This window comes from Penaeus japonicus, unplaced genomic scaffold, assembly GCF_977035675.1.
Source record: "Penaeus japonicus unplaced genomic scaffold, GWHDUDI00000001_assembly GWHDUDI00000029, whole genome shotgun sequence".
In the NCBI taxonomy this organism is placed as follows: Eukaryota; Metazoa; Arthropoda; class Malacostraca; order Decapoda; family Penaeidae; genus Penaeus; species Penaeus japonicus.
Genome location: NW_028234431.1, coordinates 27,718,638 through 27,733,637, shown reverse-complemented (window position 1 = coordinate 27,733,637; position 15,000 = coordinate 27,718,638). Strand labels below are relative to the sequence as shown.

Here is a 15,000-nt window from a genome sequence, read left to right as displayed (position 1 = left end):
CACGAAAGTGATATTCGAAAAAGAAAAAGCGTGGCACGTCTGTGTCAGTTGCTTCAGATTTACCAACCGTTCCAGAGTTATTATGTTTCGGATGAATAACACTGTCCACACGACAAAATCATGAGAGAAACTACAGTCACAGGTAGCACTAACAAAAGACAGTTCAATTTTGGTGTGAATCAGTTGTACTTGTTCCTTGTTAAAGAATTGACAACCATTTCACGAACGCGTGGTTGGCAATTCAGTTCACGCTCCATCAAAACAAACGAGGTGTGAGGGATCGTTTATATATGTATAGATCTTCCTTATTTTGTGTATATATACTGTACATACATGCTTATATTTAATATACTATATGCGTATTTAATGCATACATACTTCATATAATTATTATGCATTCCTGACTACCGTTACCATTCCTTTAAATTAACTCTCCTTCGAAAAATCCGCCAAAAGGTAAACAAACTTAGCAGCGAGTCCATGTTTTACTAAAATGGTTTGTAATCCAAGTCTAGGACAATGATGCCTAATGCATCCAATATAGATATTAATTTCTTTACGCGGTATGCTCCTATGAAGTTTTGGTAACAAAGATTACACTAAAAGTATGCATTTTTTCGGCCGTGTAACTATCATGACAAGCCTCCATATCACGGAGTTCCCACGATTGTTCCAATACTTTCGCCTGCAATTGCCACGCACTTTATACGAACACGCGCTTCTAGAATACCAATTGTGGCATGTTCATGAACTGGGCGCCTAGAGACTTTGAATACGGCTGCATATGTATCACGTACGTTGTGGCAAATGAACTGCGTGGAATTTTCTGCATGTCGCATGCCATTGCCGAAATATGGACTAGAATGCTGGACATGGTATGTTGCAGACCCCAGCAATGTCCCTCAGTATATGGTGTATTATCTCTCGGTGTAATTACACTAGGTGTAGGCTGCCCTCTAGTGAGTGGCCAGCCTACTTTCCCATCCTGAGGAAAATGGAATACACGGGATCCCCAGGACAAATTGTAGGGAGGACGCACAGCGGGTGCGGGTTTCGTATAATTTGAGACATCATGGTGAAATGTGATGGGTGTCCCTGGTCGGTGTACGATTTTATACGGAAGTGGAACGGAAACCATGTGGTTTTCATGAAGCTGTACTTCATCAGGGCAGACTGACGCCTAGGTGAGGTTAGGCGGTATCCTGCTACATATAGGAAGAACAAATTGGTCAAGGTTAGTAGCACTAAGTACACTGTAAGAACGAAGGCAGTAGAGGGTGAGATGGATCCATTGATACCAATATCGTGGTATTTAGCGACGCGGCACTATTTTTAAAAAATCCAAGCAACCATATTTTCTTGATTTGATGGAAATATTTGCACCCGAAAAGCTTAAGTTTTAGAAACTTCATGTCGGAAAAAATAATCGATAGACCTAACTGACAAATGAAACGTCCACAGATATTGATTTCGAGTGAGTAGGCCTTTAAATGAAAATCGAGTCAAATTTGCAGTCATATTAAGAAAACAGTATGATTTATATTTTGCTCTCGTTCACTCCCGTGAACTAGTGTTTTGTATTTTGAAAATCCTACACCCGTCTTTATTACCTGGTGACGTTCTGTAATTAACTTAAGAAAACTTAAGGTAATAACTTCATGTAACACTGAGGGAACTGGCAATGGGGCTGTGACGCATCTGTTACAAGGTTTTATCTGTTGCCAACTGACTGGAGTCCTCCGTTATGTGTTAGGCAGGGAGACTGTGATATTTAGAAGTTTACCTTTTATTTAGATTCGCCTGCATTTCATATTTGATTTTAATATTTCCGACATTTACTTCACTTCGAGTGGGAATGACTGCGGCATCTGAATATTTTGGGATTACTTTTGGAAAATGTATTTTATCCATGTAAAGGATAAGATAAAAAACATAGGTGCATATACAATTAATTATTACAGGTAAGTGACAGTTATAATGATAAGATAAGGTAAGCATAGAATCACGTGGATTGCTATACACAAAGAAACTCAAATTTTAGTGGTCTCACGCAAAGAATTTTCCTCTTCAGTACCGATTCCTCGGTAGTATAGTGGTTAGTATCCCCGCCTGTCACGCGGGAGACCGGGGTTCGATTCCCCGCCGGGGAGGCACTTTTTAAAAATTTACTTTGAAGTTTAGTAAGAGTCAATATAACGTACCTGAATTAGCAAACTATACAAAACTATACATAGACAAAATGTGTGTATGTATATATGTATATATACATATATATATACAAGTATATATGTATGTGTATATGAATATAAAGAAAAAAAAATGTATATATGTATATATATATATATATATCTTATCTATATTTTATATATATCATATTCATATTATATACATACATAAATATACATATTCATATACACATACGCATACATATACATACACATACGCATACACGTACACGTACACGTACACGTGCACACACACACACACAGGTGCATATATATGTATATATATACATATATATGTATATGTGCTTTTATATATATATACATATATATGTATATGTGCTTTAATATATATGTATATACATATATATATATATATATATATATATATATATATATATATATACATATACACACACTTATATATACGTATATATATGAACACACACACACACACACACACACACACATATATATATATATATATATATATATATATATATATATATATATATATATATATATATATATATATGTATATGTATATGTACATGTATATATGTTTATATATGTATATATGTATCTATATATACATATATATATATATATATATATATATATATATATATATATGTTTATACACATATGTGTGTGTACATACATGCATATATATATATATATATATATATATATATATATATATATATATATATATATATGTATATATAATATATATAATATATTTATATGAATATAACTATATATATATTAATATATAATTGTATATATGGTATATATATAATTATAACTATATATATATATATATATATATATATATATATATATATATATATATATACATATATATATATATATATATATATATATATATATATAGTTATATATATATATATAGTTATATATATGTATATATATATTTAGTTATATATATATATATATATATATATAATTATTATTATTACTTCAGAGGGTGTCTTTGTGTCCGTGTAATCATTGTGTAAACATGGATAACATGATGTAATCTAAGCAAACATGGCATAAAAGTTGGGACAAAGCCACAGGATAGAGGCTGTTTAGTCTATGCACACTGTCTGCCTACCTACCTGGTGTTTGCGGGATATAGGTGGGGTGGTGATGTAAAAGGGGTGTCAGATCAAGGAGCATTGAACAATGAGACACGTTGATTCATTATGGGGTCCAAAGATGGCTGCCATGAGAGAGAGGAGGTGGCCAATATGAGGTAGAAAATAATTCAAAGGGCATGCGAGCAGGCTCAAAGAGTGGACTAGTAGGCTCTGAAAGAATGAGCAGGCACAGAGGGAGGAGTAAGTGGGCCATCTTGTTGAGGTATTTCAGATAAATTTTTCATAAGTGAAGGTGTAAACTCAGTAGTATGCTGACAATGCCTGCGACAGTGCCTAGAAGAGGTAAAGACTGAAAATTGAGGTTCATGGCTTGAGGGAGGAAGTGGAGCCAGAGAGGTGGCATCATGAGGTAGCAATGTCATATGTAGAGAAGAGGTTCTGGCAGCAGATACCCTGTGATGGATTTACTGGTGTCTGTCAAGGGCTCCCTGCAGGGGGCTTGGGAGCCATGGCTTGAGGGAGGAAGTAGAGCCAGAGGTGGCATCATGAGGAAGCAATGTCATACGTAGAGAAAGTGGATGAGGTTCTGGTAGCAGATACCCTGTGATGGATTTACTATTGTCTGTCAAGGGCTCCCTGCAGGGGGCTTGGGAGCCATCAGAACCGCTGCCTTGGGTCCAGCTGGCAGCAGACACTTTACCTCCTTCACTCCCTTCCTCCCCTCCAGTCCAGTTGGTCCATGGCCCACATTCTCCACTCCGTAGCCCTTTGGCTTCCAGGCGTTCTGAAAGGCGTAAACCAGCAGAGTATGATGGGAAAGTGGCCTGAGAGGCCTATGTCGCTTAGTTAGAAATGCAGGTGTCTGCTCAGGGCTGGAGCAAGGCCAAGAAGGCACTGTAGCTGGTAACAATGCTACAGGGTGGAATGGTGGAAGTACTGGGGCATTAGGTGCTGCCCTAGTGGGCCCCCGACATTAGTGTGGTGGAGGCCTTCCAACACCACTTCGAGCACCACCACCAGGTCGATGTGTACTGGGCCTGCTTGAAGAAGTGGACTCAAGAGCATGACGAGACACTGTCCCAAGTGGCACAGGATGTAGAGGTGCTGAAGAGGGCCAAAACCCAGCCGTCCTCAGTAACTGGGCCCTGATTTGTGTAAGCTGAACAATCGGCACAATACAGGTGGAGGGTTCAGTAGATTGGAAGTCATGCTGCCTTTCAATGGACACCAAGGCTGAGAAGACCTTGGTGCGACCTGACATGCTAGCTGCTGTGTGACTCCCAGACTCGCCACAGAGGCTGTGTAGTATCACAGTGCATTGTGTGCAGCTCAAGGGGTCAGTGGAGGCTTGTATCGGCGTGGGCAACACGGTGGTGTGGCTGCCGGTTTATATCACCATTCTGAATGAACCGTGCTTGATAGGCCTTGACTTCCTGATGCAGAGCAAGGTCAAGTAGTGACTTTGCTTCCAGAGGCTGGCTGTATGGGGGTAGTAACAGCTAAGTGACTTCACCTTACCCCAAGGATGGAGGCCAGGATCCGATGAAGTGGAAAGCATGGTGGGGATACCTGCCGCTGGCTGACAGTGTAGCAGAAGGGGAGGAATTAGCTACAGTGCTGGTGGCTAACTTCTCCAATGAGGCCCAGATGGTAATTGCTGGTGCCAAGCTGGGCATCTGCGAGGAGGTTGGGTGCCCAGACCAGTCATCAAAGAGCCTGGTGGAGATGCACCTATGTGTACGGGGCAAGCTCAAGATGGCAAGCCAGACCATGAAGGAGACCTATGTCTGGCGCATGAAGAACGAGAGGTACTCTGTGTGTAACAGAGTGTGACTGCATAACCCTCGCCTTTTAAGGTACCAGCACTGAATATCACTGGTTCATCAACAAAACCACTGATACCATACCTACTTTTTAACAAGGTAACATGGAGCTCATATGTGGTTTTCTATCCCACTATACTGATACCATTTGATCTTCCAATCTAGCTTATGATATCAAAGTTGTTATTATTACTAATATATTACTCTACTATCATCAGTCTATTACCACCACCTCATCTTCCCTCCTAGTCTATAACATCGAATGATATGGGTTATCCTTACCTATTTTGATTGCTTTATGCTGCTGCATGTTGAAAGCTTGTTTTTTGTGCTTTTGATTGACTAGTGATATTTCCGATTTGAGGTTTTATGATCAGGAGCATAATTTGGGAAGCCCCAAATTGCACAGTTTCAGACATTCTCTTTAGGGCATGGTATACGTAAAGTGATGCATTAGTGATGACTATTTTCATTATATTCCTGAGCTTCCTCTTTAAGACTATTTGTTTTAACTTTCTGCATCGGATTGTGGCAAACTTAGGATTCGCAAAGCAACAGATGACAACTCATTGTAAAAGTTTAGGCTTTAAGCTCAGGCCAAAATTTTTGTGTACTTTGTTTTAATTAATTTTACAAGTTTTATATTTGACTAATGGAGTTAAATATTTATCATGTCTCTTACACTCATTTAATGGTTTAAAGAAAGGGGAATCATATTTTGTTCACTACATGTAGAGTATTAGAAATATAATTTATTATCTAGGTGCTTCTGGCTAAGTTCTTTGATGAGTGGTACCAAACATTTTGAGCATCATTCTCAATATATTTGTTTCGTAACCAAGATGCAGTTTGGGGACTTTGTTACTCATTCTAGTTACATGTGAAAGGGTCCAGACAGTGAGAGTGAGATGAAATTTTATTATATTTTATTGTTCCCATCATGCCACCTTCCTTATCAGTATATGATAAAGATCATAATAAACATTCTTATCTTTTTTATTACTACAAAATTATTTTCTAACATTGCTACTACGTCTTTTTAATTTATCATGTCAAAATTATTAATAATATAATTATTATTTTTATTATGCAATGGTCATTATGCCCTCATTATCAGTCTGATGATAATGATCATTAATTTATTATCATTATTTGTATCAGTATTAGACGTTATTGATTTAAACTCTTAGTTTCCCCTCTGTTTTTGTTTTATATCATCTTATTTCATGGGGGAATAGTTAGAAAAGTGCATTAGGATGGTTTTAGAAGTAAAAAATGAAGGGGCTTAATGTTATTACCTGCCGAGGAGACATGCAAACTTCCAACCCCTAGACCTTATTATTATCTGAAGATAAAATTTGGGAATAACTAGGATTAAAGTAAACGAACATTATAACATTTAAACAAGAAAAGTCGATTGCAAAATGTGCATCGGCCGGGAATCGAACCCGGGCCTCCCGCGTGGCAGGCGAGAATTCTACCACTGAACCACCGATGCTTCGTAGTGATGATGTGTTAAAGACGATATGTATCGATTTCCTCGCAAATGCATTTTCAATTTTCAGATATCCGTGTTTTATTACGCATATATAAATACATAAATAATTTTGTGTCCAAAAGGATTATCATGCTTGTTATCAAGAAGAAAAATGTCAGCAATCAATTAGAAATTGTTTTCAGTTTAAATAAATTTAAGAATAATTACATTGTAGTTTACGTAAATTTGTAAACAATCATGAAAGATATATATATATATATATATATATATATATATATATATGTAATCAAGATATCCATTTATGTATAAAGCCGTTCTCTTTAGACATGGTCTAAATGTAGAATCAGACAGGTTTGACATACATGCATTATATATTACTCCTTCAGTCATACAATATCTCCCAGAGCACAAAAAACTCCTCCTCTCCTCCTTTTTCTCAAGAATTTGAGTTTGATTTATATATATATATATATATATATATATATATATATTATATATATATTTTATTTTATTTTATTTATTTTTTTTTTTTTTTTTGGGGGGGGGGCGGTGACGATTTCTGGTCTTCGCTTTTTTTCATTTCTTACCGGATGGAAATATGGAAGCTCAGTTTTACAAATGATTCAGTAGTTTTTGACTGCTGGGAAAGTAAGTCAAAAGAGAGAGAGAGAAAAAAAAAAAATAAAGTTCTATTCTTGGCCTTACTTGGGTCTTGCCGATGAAGAAGGGACTAGTCTTATTTCATTTAACAAGACAGTGATCGGAATGTTCCAATTCCATTCTATTTAGATTTCAAATTGCTATATATATCATAGCTCTTTAAAATGCTGAATTTCTTTAAGAACAGATGCAGAAATTGACCATTGCCCTGTGTAAATAGGCCAGTCCCATTTTCATCATATATGTAATGTACATAAATGAATACACACACATGTGCAATACTTGTCAATATTAGTCGTGTAATTTTAAAAGTACTTTGAGACTATAATTTCGCTTTGAAAAAAACATCAAAGATGGTGTTCGCTCGTGTTTAAACTGAAGCGTCGAGTTGTTTTATGGATTTTGGAGTGTATAATGTCTCATTAATGCCTTATAAGGATGTTAGAACATGACTTCGGAGTGCTTTATTATCTATGATGTAAAAGCAGACAACCAGTGATCATGTCAAGAATTCATTGCTTACTAATTTTTGGATATATCTATTTTTTTTGACATGAGAGTAATTTTGTAATTGGATTTATTTTTAAAAATATTTTAGATCATGAAAGTTTTCATATAAGTTTAGAGAGTTTCAGATATTATAGTACCAGAGAAAGAACAATATTTTTGTTAAATATGAAACGAAAATGTTTTTCTTGTACATTTCAACTATTGTGAAAAGATTGTCTTGAAATTTTACATGTAGTTATTTCATGTAACCAAAGTTATCCCTGGTTGATTAATAATTTATTGTTGGTTCTAAATATCTCTTTTCCAGACTTTTAAATTTAATTTGTGGCAGAGAACTCAAATTTCGCAAAAGGAAAAGGTAACATAAGTTATCCTAACTCCAATCTTAGTCCCTCTTTTGGCTCACATATATTTTAGAAAATCTTACAGCTATGTCAACATGTTGAAATATATACAGAGCAAAAGGCGGATTAATCACAAGCATACAGAGTTAAATGTTTACATATTAGGAGCGCGATATAACAGTATAAATTATCACCCTCAGCATGCTAAGACCTTTATGTTTCCTGTATTTGGCAAACAGTTCCTGGATGTTAGTCCACTCCCCCTGAACTAACTCCCACTTTCTCAGCTTATTCATTTTCAGTGTCTGCACTTAAGTAACAATGACCTGAAGGTCGCTGATGTTCCTTCCACTAAACTCGGCATTATTTTTCCTTCTTTTCCCTTAATCGTAATTTTGCTTTGTGTTTTTCTTAACCACCAGATCATTGTTGTTTTTCAGTAAGGTTTCTTGTGCGGGAGTTTCTTCCTCAACCTCCTCTCCCTTTTTGTTGTCTTCTACACCACTATCCATCACTATCGCAAACTTTTTTCAATTGCAACCAACCTCTGCATTAATGTATGCAACATTCCAGCAATTGCAGACATCAATTTTACGGGAGAATCTGCATCACTGTCCCTCGTCGTTCCCTGGGCTGCGATATCCCCTCTCGTCTGGCTATTGGTTTGTTCATTCATGGCATTTCCCGTCTTTTTCCTGAAATTGCAGTCCTCACGGTGGGCCTTGCAACCAAGCATTAGTGGGCGGTACAGGAATACTCTCCTGCTCAGGTCGTCTGGTGGTCAGTCCTGCTTTTTCCTCGGTTTCTTCATTGGAAGCCGAGGAATTAGGTTCCACCCATGGCCTCGCCTTGCATGATAGAGCCCCAGCATTGTGCAAGCCTCTGCAATTGCAGCAGCTAGGTTTCACCCTCTTTGATTGTCTATTTTTTGCTCTGTAGATCCTAGAGTTATGCTTCCTGCCGCAGAATCTGCATCTGACGTCCTGCTGACAGGTCCACAACTTATGTCCCCATCTGCTGCACTTGAGGCACAGGACCTGCGACTCCTTCTCCGGGACTTCTCCTTTCATGAGGGCAACCAGCTGGCATCACTCCTAGCCTCGTGATGCGTGCCTTTTCACTCAAACAATCCTCTCGTATGAAATATAATGACCTTCGTCAATTTTATCCATTTCTGTGGGACAAGCAGCACTGTCCCCTTATACCCCTGAGATGTCAGGAACTGTTTCGCTTCTTCATTCTGTACCGTAAGATACGGCATTCCCTTCGCTACTTTTAGCAACGGCTCAAAAGGACTATGTTCTTTTCCAAGTTGCATTGCCCACTCTAGCTTTTTCATGGACATTTCGCAATATTCTGGGAATAATAGCTCCCCTGCCCTTCCCACTGCCACTAACCTCATCCACGAGAGTTACCATGTTTAGTTCCATATCAAAGTCTTTCAAAGTCGCTTTCCGTATCGCTGAAGCTTTCAATCTTGGTGTCATATCTAGGTCGCTTGATGCCTGTCCCATCATCATTCACGGGAGTTCTGTTTGTGAAGTCCATGTCAGGCCGCGAGGCAATTTTGAGTTGATGGCTCCTGGGCTAAAGCACTAGTGTGTGACTGCACACCTCCAAAAATTGACAAAAAAAAAAAAAAAAAAGGAAAGGTGCTAGTTTGACCATGTTACCGGCCAGAATCAGAGACAAACAAATGTTTAACATAGCTAATCAAGTTTAGATAACAGCTGTTATTAAGTCCCATTCTTTAGTTCATAACTAGGGTGTAAAGGCGAAAATCCTATATGTTTTACGGAAGAGATCAGTTCAGTGTGAGATTTGCAAAGGAGTGCAACGGTTCAGCTTCTAAAACTATTGCTGTCTTCAGGCACCCCTGAGTGCACCTTAGCAGAGAGAGTTTCATTCATGATGCAGTGATGTGCAGACAGGCAATTACAGCAATTTAACTAAATATCGAATGTGTCAATAATGTACACACTGCATTTGGTTGTTTATAGAGTTGCCGTCGAGCATGCACAACATAAACAAAATACTACTGGTGTAAGTGTAACGGACCACTAGACATTGCATTCCCTACACGATGTGGAAGAAGAGCTAAACTTAAAACTGGCCATGTCCATTTCACTTTGGACCAAGAAATCCAACCATTGCTTTGGGGCACTTAATAGTGGTATCTTTCTGTCCCTCCCTTTGTGCATTGAGACATAATTCTGTATTGTGCAGCTTGTTGCAGATGCCACACTTGAGCTTGGCCGAACAGTTGGCCATATGGTGTGGTGCCCGAACCACTGGCTCTGGTTCTGCCACGTAAGGCCTGAGGCTGAAAGTGTGCCAGTTACCTAGGTCTAGGGAGCTGATGAGTTTTATTTCAAGGTAATCAGAACTTGCCTAGTGGGCGTCTTCCCCTTCTGTAAACAGGAAGCCTCACCAACCAAGGTATGCGAGATGGTCAATGCAATTCCCAAAAGACTGAAAAGCCAAGCAACACCATACTGACCCTCCTGTCTTCTGTTTTTATTTCATTGATGCTCACCTTTCTGTCTGTGATCTCCTTCATTTTCCTAAGAAATGTAAGGGTGACCCCATCTTTAAAAGTCATGATGGCTGACAGGAACTTCTGTTGTGAATGGTCGACAATGATATAAGGACACCAACGAACCTGTTTCAATTTTCTTTCGATCATTCGCCAAAATCTTTGGGGAAAAGAAACGAACCATGAAACGAAGATGTATAATATTCTTTCAGAACATGTTATAAAAAAAACATCAACAACAACAAAGACGTAGATGCAAGTGGTCAGTGCAGTTTGACTCTTCCAAGACAAACGTACCAACACAGGAGTAGCCATATGTGAGGCGAGTAAGTTGCCACTTACAGTTTGGCTCCTTTGCCGATTGACACAAGGAGTGTCATATTTTCATTTGCAATGGTAAAGAAAATGATTCAATTAACTTTGTAATTCACTGGTGCATGATAGTGATGCCACACTGAGTTTACAGTGTATATGCTTGCTTTATTTAGACTAAAAGACTAAACTATAGGAATTATTTGTCTGACCAATCCCATTGCCATACCAGTACCCACTATAATTCTCAAAAGATGAAACGCAAAAAAGTAGAGAAAAAATTCAGTGCTCTAACATATATCTGAGCTGGAATTGGGCAGAAAAAACAATTGAGGGGCAAAACATGAGTCTCCCTCGTTCCACAAAACCTGTCAAATGGCAGCCCCATGTCAATTACATTGACCCGTCTGCAATGGGTTAGTGATACACAAGTTTGCTAAATCTATATCACTGGAAATATGAAACATAAAATTTTATTATACATGGAACCTTGTGCTTACATACAACATTTTCGTCTTGAGCAAACTCACGTAATCATCATGCAGTCAACATTTGTTTGGTAGCGGCAGAAGTCGAATCCGGTACAAGTGCTATTTGTCCACTTATAGATGCTTCCATGTTTTTTAAAACAAAGTATTTTGTTTGCTGTATGACCAGTGATTGCTAGGAAAGCACATTTTTTTGTTAAAATTAGATCGTACATTCGGTGTGTGACCTTAACGCACGTTTTTATCCCCGCCCTCTAATCCCATCAAAGCAGTATCCGAGTGGTCGTTATTTCTGATTTCCGAGCGCTGGAGATTGTTAGCCCATATTGTGCGCGCTCGACGGCTTGACGGACTTTAAAACAAACAAGAACAGAGTTTATGGTCTACTGATAAGTAAGTAATTATTCAGTATCTAATTACACATGCATTTCAAGTCAAAATAGATTTATGTAATTGAGAATATGAACATATAGCTGGCTATCTAGCTAGATGGTTAAAGATGAATATATATTCAGTTTTATTATTTCTACATTTGAACCTTATTTGAACTTCGGTTTGGACAATTTGCTTCTGTATAATATTTGCTCACATTGCCAACCCAAAAGCGGATTCACCTACGCCTCCTTGCATTCATAATTTGTTGGGCAGCAGCAAAAGTTTAAACAGCCAGATCATTTCTTCACTTGGATTTGTGAAACAGAAAGATCTGACCAGTGACTGTCAGATGGGCGCAATTATTCGCCAGGTTGCCAAACAGAATTGGACCTTAGATCCGCCAGATGACTGTGCTAACAGGAACGGCCGGCCATTGCCCCCTATTGCATGGACTCATTTACACAGAATTTAGACTGTAATTGCTGGGTATTGCACTTCTTTGCCAATTGGAACTGTTGAGGTGTTTGAACGCATGCATGATGCTGAAGGGATGGAAGCTAAGAAACTTCCACTAAAGTTCTTCAACAATAAGAACATGACACCTGCCCCCGACAAATTCCACTTGTTTCGTGTATGTGAACTTGTTTCAATAACTTGTTGGAATGGTTATTGGCCTGAATCACTATTTACATTACCATTTATGATGTCTACGTGCTCTCCAAACGACTACTCCCCAACTTGAACACAGTCTCCGTCATGTCACCAACGTGAAAGGACGTTTATTCTAACCTCTCTCATGACTCGTGTCCTATCTTCAAGGATCTGTGTCACCCGGATAAGCAGATCTTTGCAGACCTGACACCTAAATTACGCCATAGTGAACGATATTGTTACTTTCATATCATTTATAATTTAGAAGTGATATGCAATACATACAGTGGAAGCTACATCAGTGAAAATCCTCCGCAATACCACAGACATAAACCTGTGTGGGGTACCCGAATGAACATGTTTTTTTTAAAGGCCGCTCAGGTCGGCCTCTCTGGCGACCCCGCCCCCCTTCTAGAACAATGTCCACCTCTATTCAAGGAATGGAAACTGAGGGCAGATATGATGCCCTCTGTGAGGTAGACATAGACGGCGGTGCTAATGCATGAAGAAAGAGTGAAGTAAACAGCAAAGAGGAAGTTACCTGCAAGTGACGCTTCTGTGAAAATTACTCCCTCCGGGCACCTCTGTGTCCATTTCAAGAAAGACTCCCGGAGATAAATATCGCTGGATATGCCAGGCTCTCAAAGTGGATCCTTACAATTAAATAAAGGAATCATTAGAATTAAGAATTGGACGAAACAATATATACGTTCGCTGCAAGAACGAAACAATTCTTGCACAGTTAACAACAGTCGGAGCAATGGGAGAAGTCCTTAAGTAAGCAAAAGTCTATGGGAAAGGACAATGCACCAACATCATCGTGTTCGACGTCCCAAAAGAAATAGAGACCGATGATATGACACACAATGAAAATATTTTAAATGCAGAGTGTTTAAAGAAAAAATGGGAAGCTGACCCAGCGTGTTGTCATTACATACAAGGGGGAGGTAATCCCCAAACAATCAAATTGGTTGAAGGTATGGCACCCTTTAGGTGTGCCGTCTTCAAATCCCTCTCCCCGTTTTGCTCAAACTGCTCCAAGTGGGGACACGGAGCGCGTGCTTGCACTCGCGACAATCCGCGGTGCCGATACTGCGCTCTCCCCCATACAAGTGCAGAATGCGCAGATAAGATTTCCGAAGGACAAGATATCCGTCGGAAATGCGTGAAGTGCCGCCAAGAGCATAATGCGAATTCTGCATTATGTACATATTTTTCAAAGAATAGGAAAAAAAATATCAGAAGGATATCCTCCCTGCCAAGAACGCCACCCCAGCTCCTTGCCATACTGATGTGAAGGCCTTCCCACCTCTTCCAAAGAAGAATGTGGTAATCCCTTCAAATAAAGGCTAGGTACCAACCTCAGCACCAACACCAACAGGAGCACCAGTTCCTGTACAACCAAACACAACCCCAATGCAACCTCCAGTGCTCATCTCAACTCTACTTCCGGTTCCAACTCCAGCCCCAGCACCGTCCTCGTTGCAACAAGATAAAGTCCAACAGTGAAATAAAGGAACTGCTGCACATGCTGATTAAGCAGATGGAACTGATGATGACCCAGCAGGGCCAGATGATGCTCATGATGCAACAACAAATAGTCCAACAATCTAAATTCCAGGAAAAGATGTTCACCCTCCTGGAGCGACTACAGCCCACACCGCCCGTTGATTTGCATCCAACAATGAACCTTGGAAATTATCAAATAACGACCGATGACTTCAAGTAATTATTTGAAATGTATTACTTGGAACATTAAAAGTTTGCAGAAACGCTAGGCAACTCTCTCTCAATATCTTCTCACTGAGGATGTTGGTGTATGTTGCCTTCAAGAAGTCAGAACTAGTGCCGCTATGCAAAAATTGCGGGATACACTTATTATGACAAACCGAATATGGCTAATCCCTCTACAAGAGGGCTTGGTATATATATAAAGAACTCCATGCCAAAATCTCGGTGTTAGGTTATTTCTTGATGGTAAAACTATCATTATTGTTAATGTATATAACCCGCATGATAGTGAAGAGGTATCTAAACCTGACAATATGATACATAATGATGCTGTGTTATTTTGTGGAGATTTTAATGTTCACCATATATTAATTTTATTACAAACACTGGTCTTGTCTTTGACATGATCAGTGATATAAAAGTTTTTTTTTACCAACCAGATAAAACGTAAATATGTTAACCAGTATAATACAGCCCCTCAGGTATGTAAGATTTGTGCTTGACTAAGCCCTTTACGCAATAGAAGCTTAGCCAGTTTGGATAGATACTTGACATTTTACCCTGGCTTTTTGCAGGGCATGTAAACTATTCTGCAAATAAACTATATCAAATCAAATCAACTTGAACAGTTAGACCAAGTTGTCACAGGACTAAACAACCCTATTAGATGACAACTCAACTGCCTTGTTCGTCCTTCACATGATTTACCTCAGCCATACAACATTCTACCACATTATCACCAGT

At 38.7% G+C, this 15,000-nt stretch overlaps 2 non-coding genes across 2 annotated transcripts; one reads left to right on the top strand and one right to left on the bottom strand.

The window, feature by feature from the left end:
• The first annotated feature begins 2,078 nt into the window (after positions 1–2,078).
• TRNAD-GUC (transfer RNA aspartic acid (anticodon GUC)) lies at positions 2,079–2,150 on the top strand. Its single transcript has one exon. It is a non-coding gene; the product is annotated as a tRNA-Asp (tRNA).
• Positions 2,151–6,578: 4,428 nt separating this feature from the next.
• TRNAG-GCC (transfer RNA glycine (anticodon GCC)) lies at positions 6,579–6,649 on the bottom strand. The gene has a single exon. It is a non-coding gene; the product is annotated as a tRNA-Gly (tRNA).
• Positions 6,650–15,000: the final 8,351 nt, after the last annotated feature.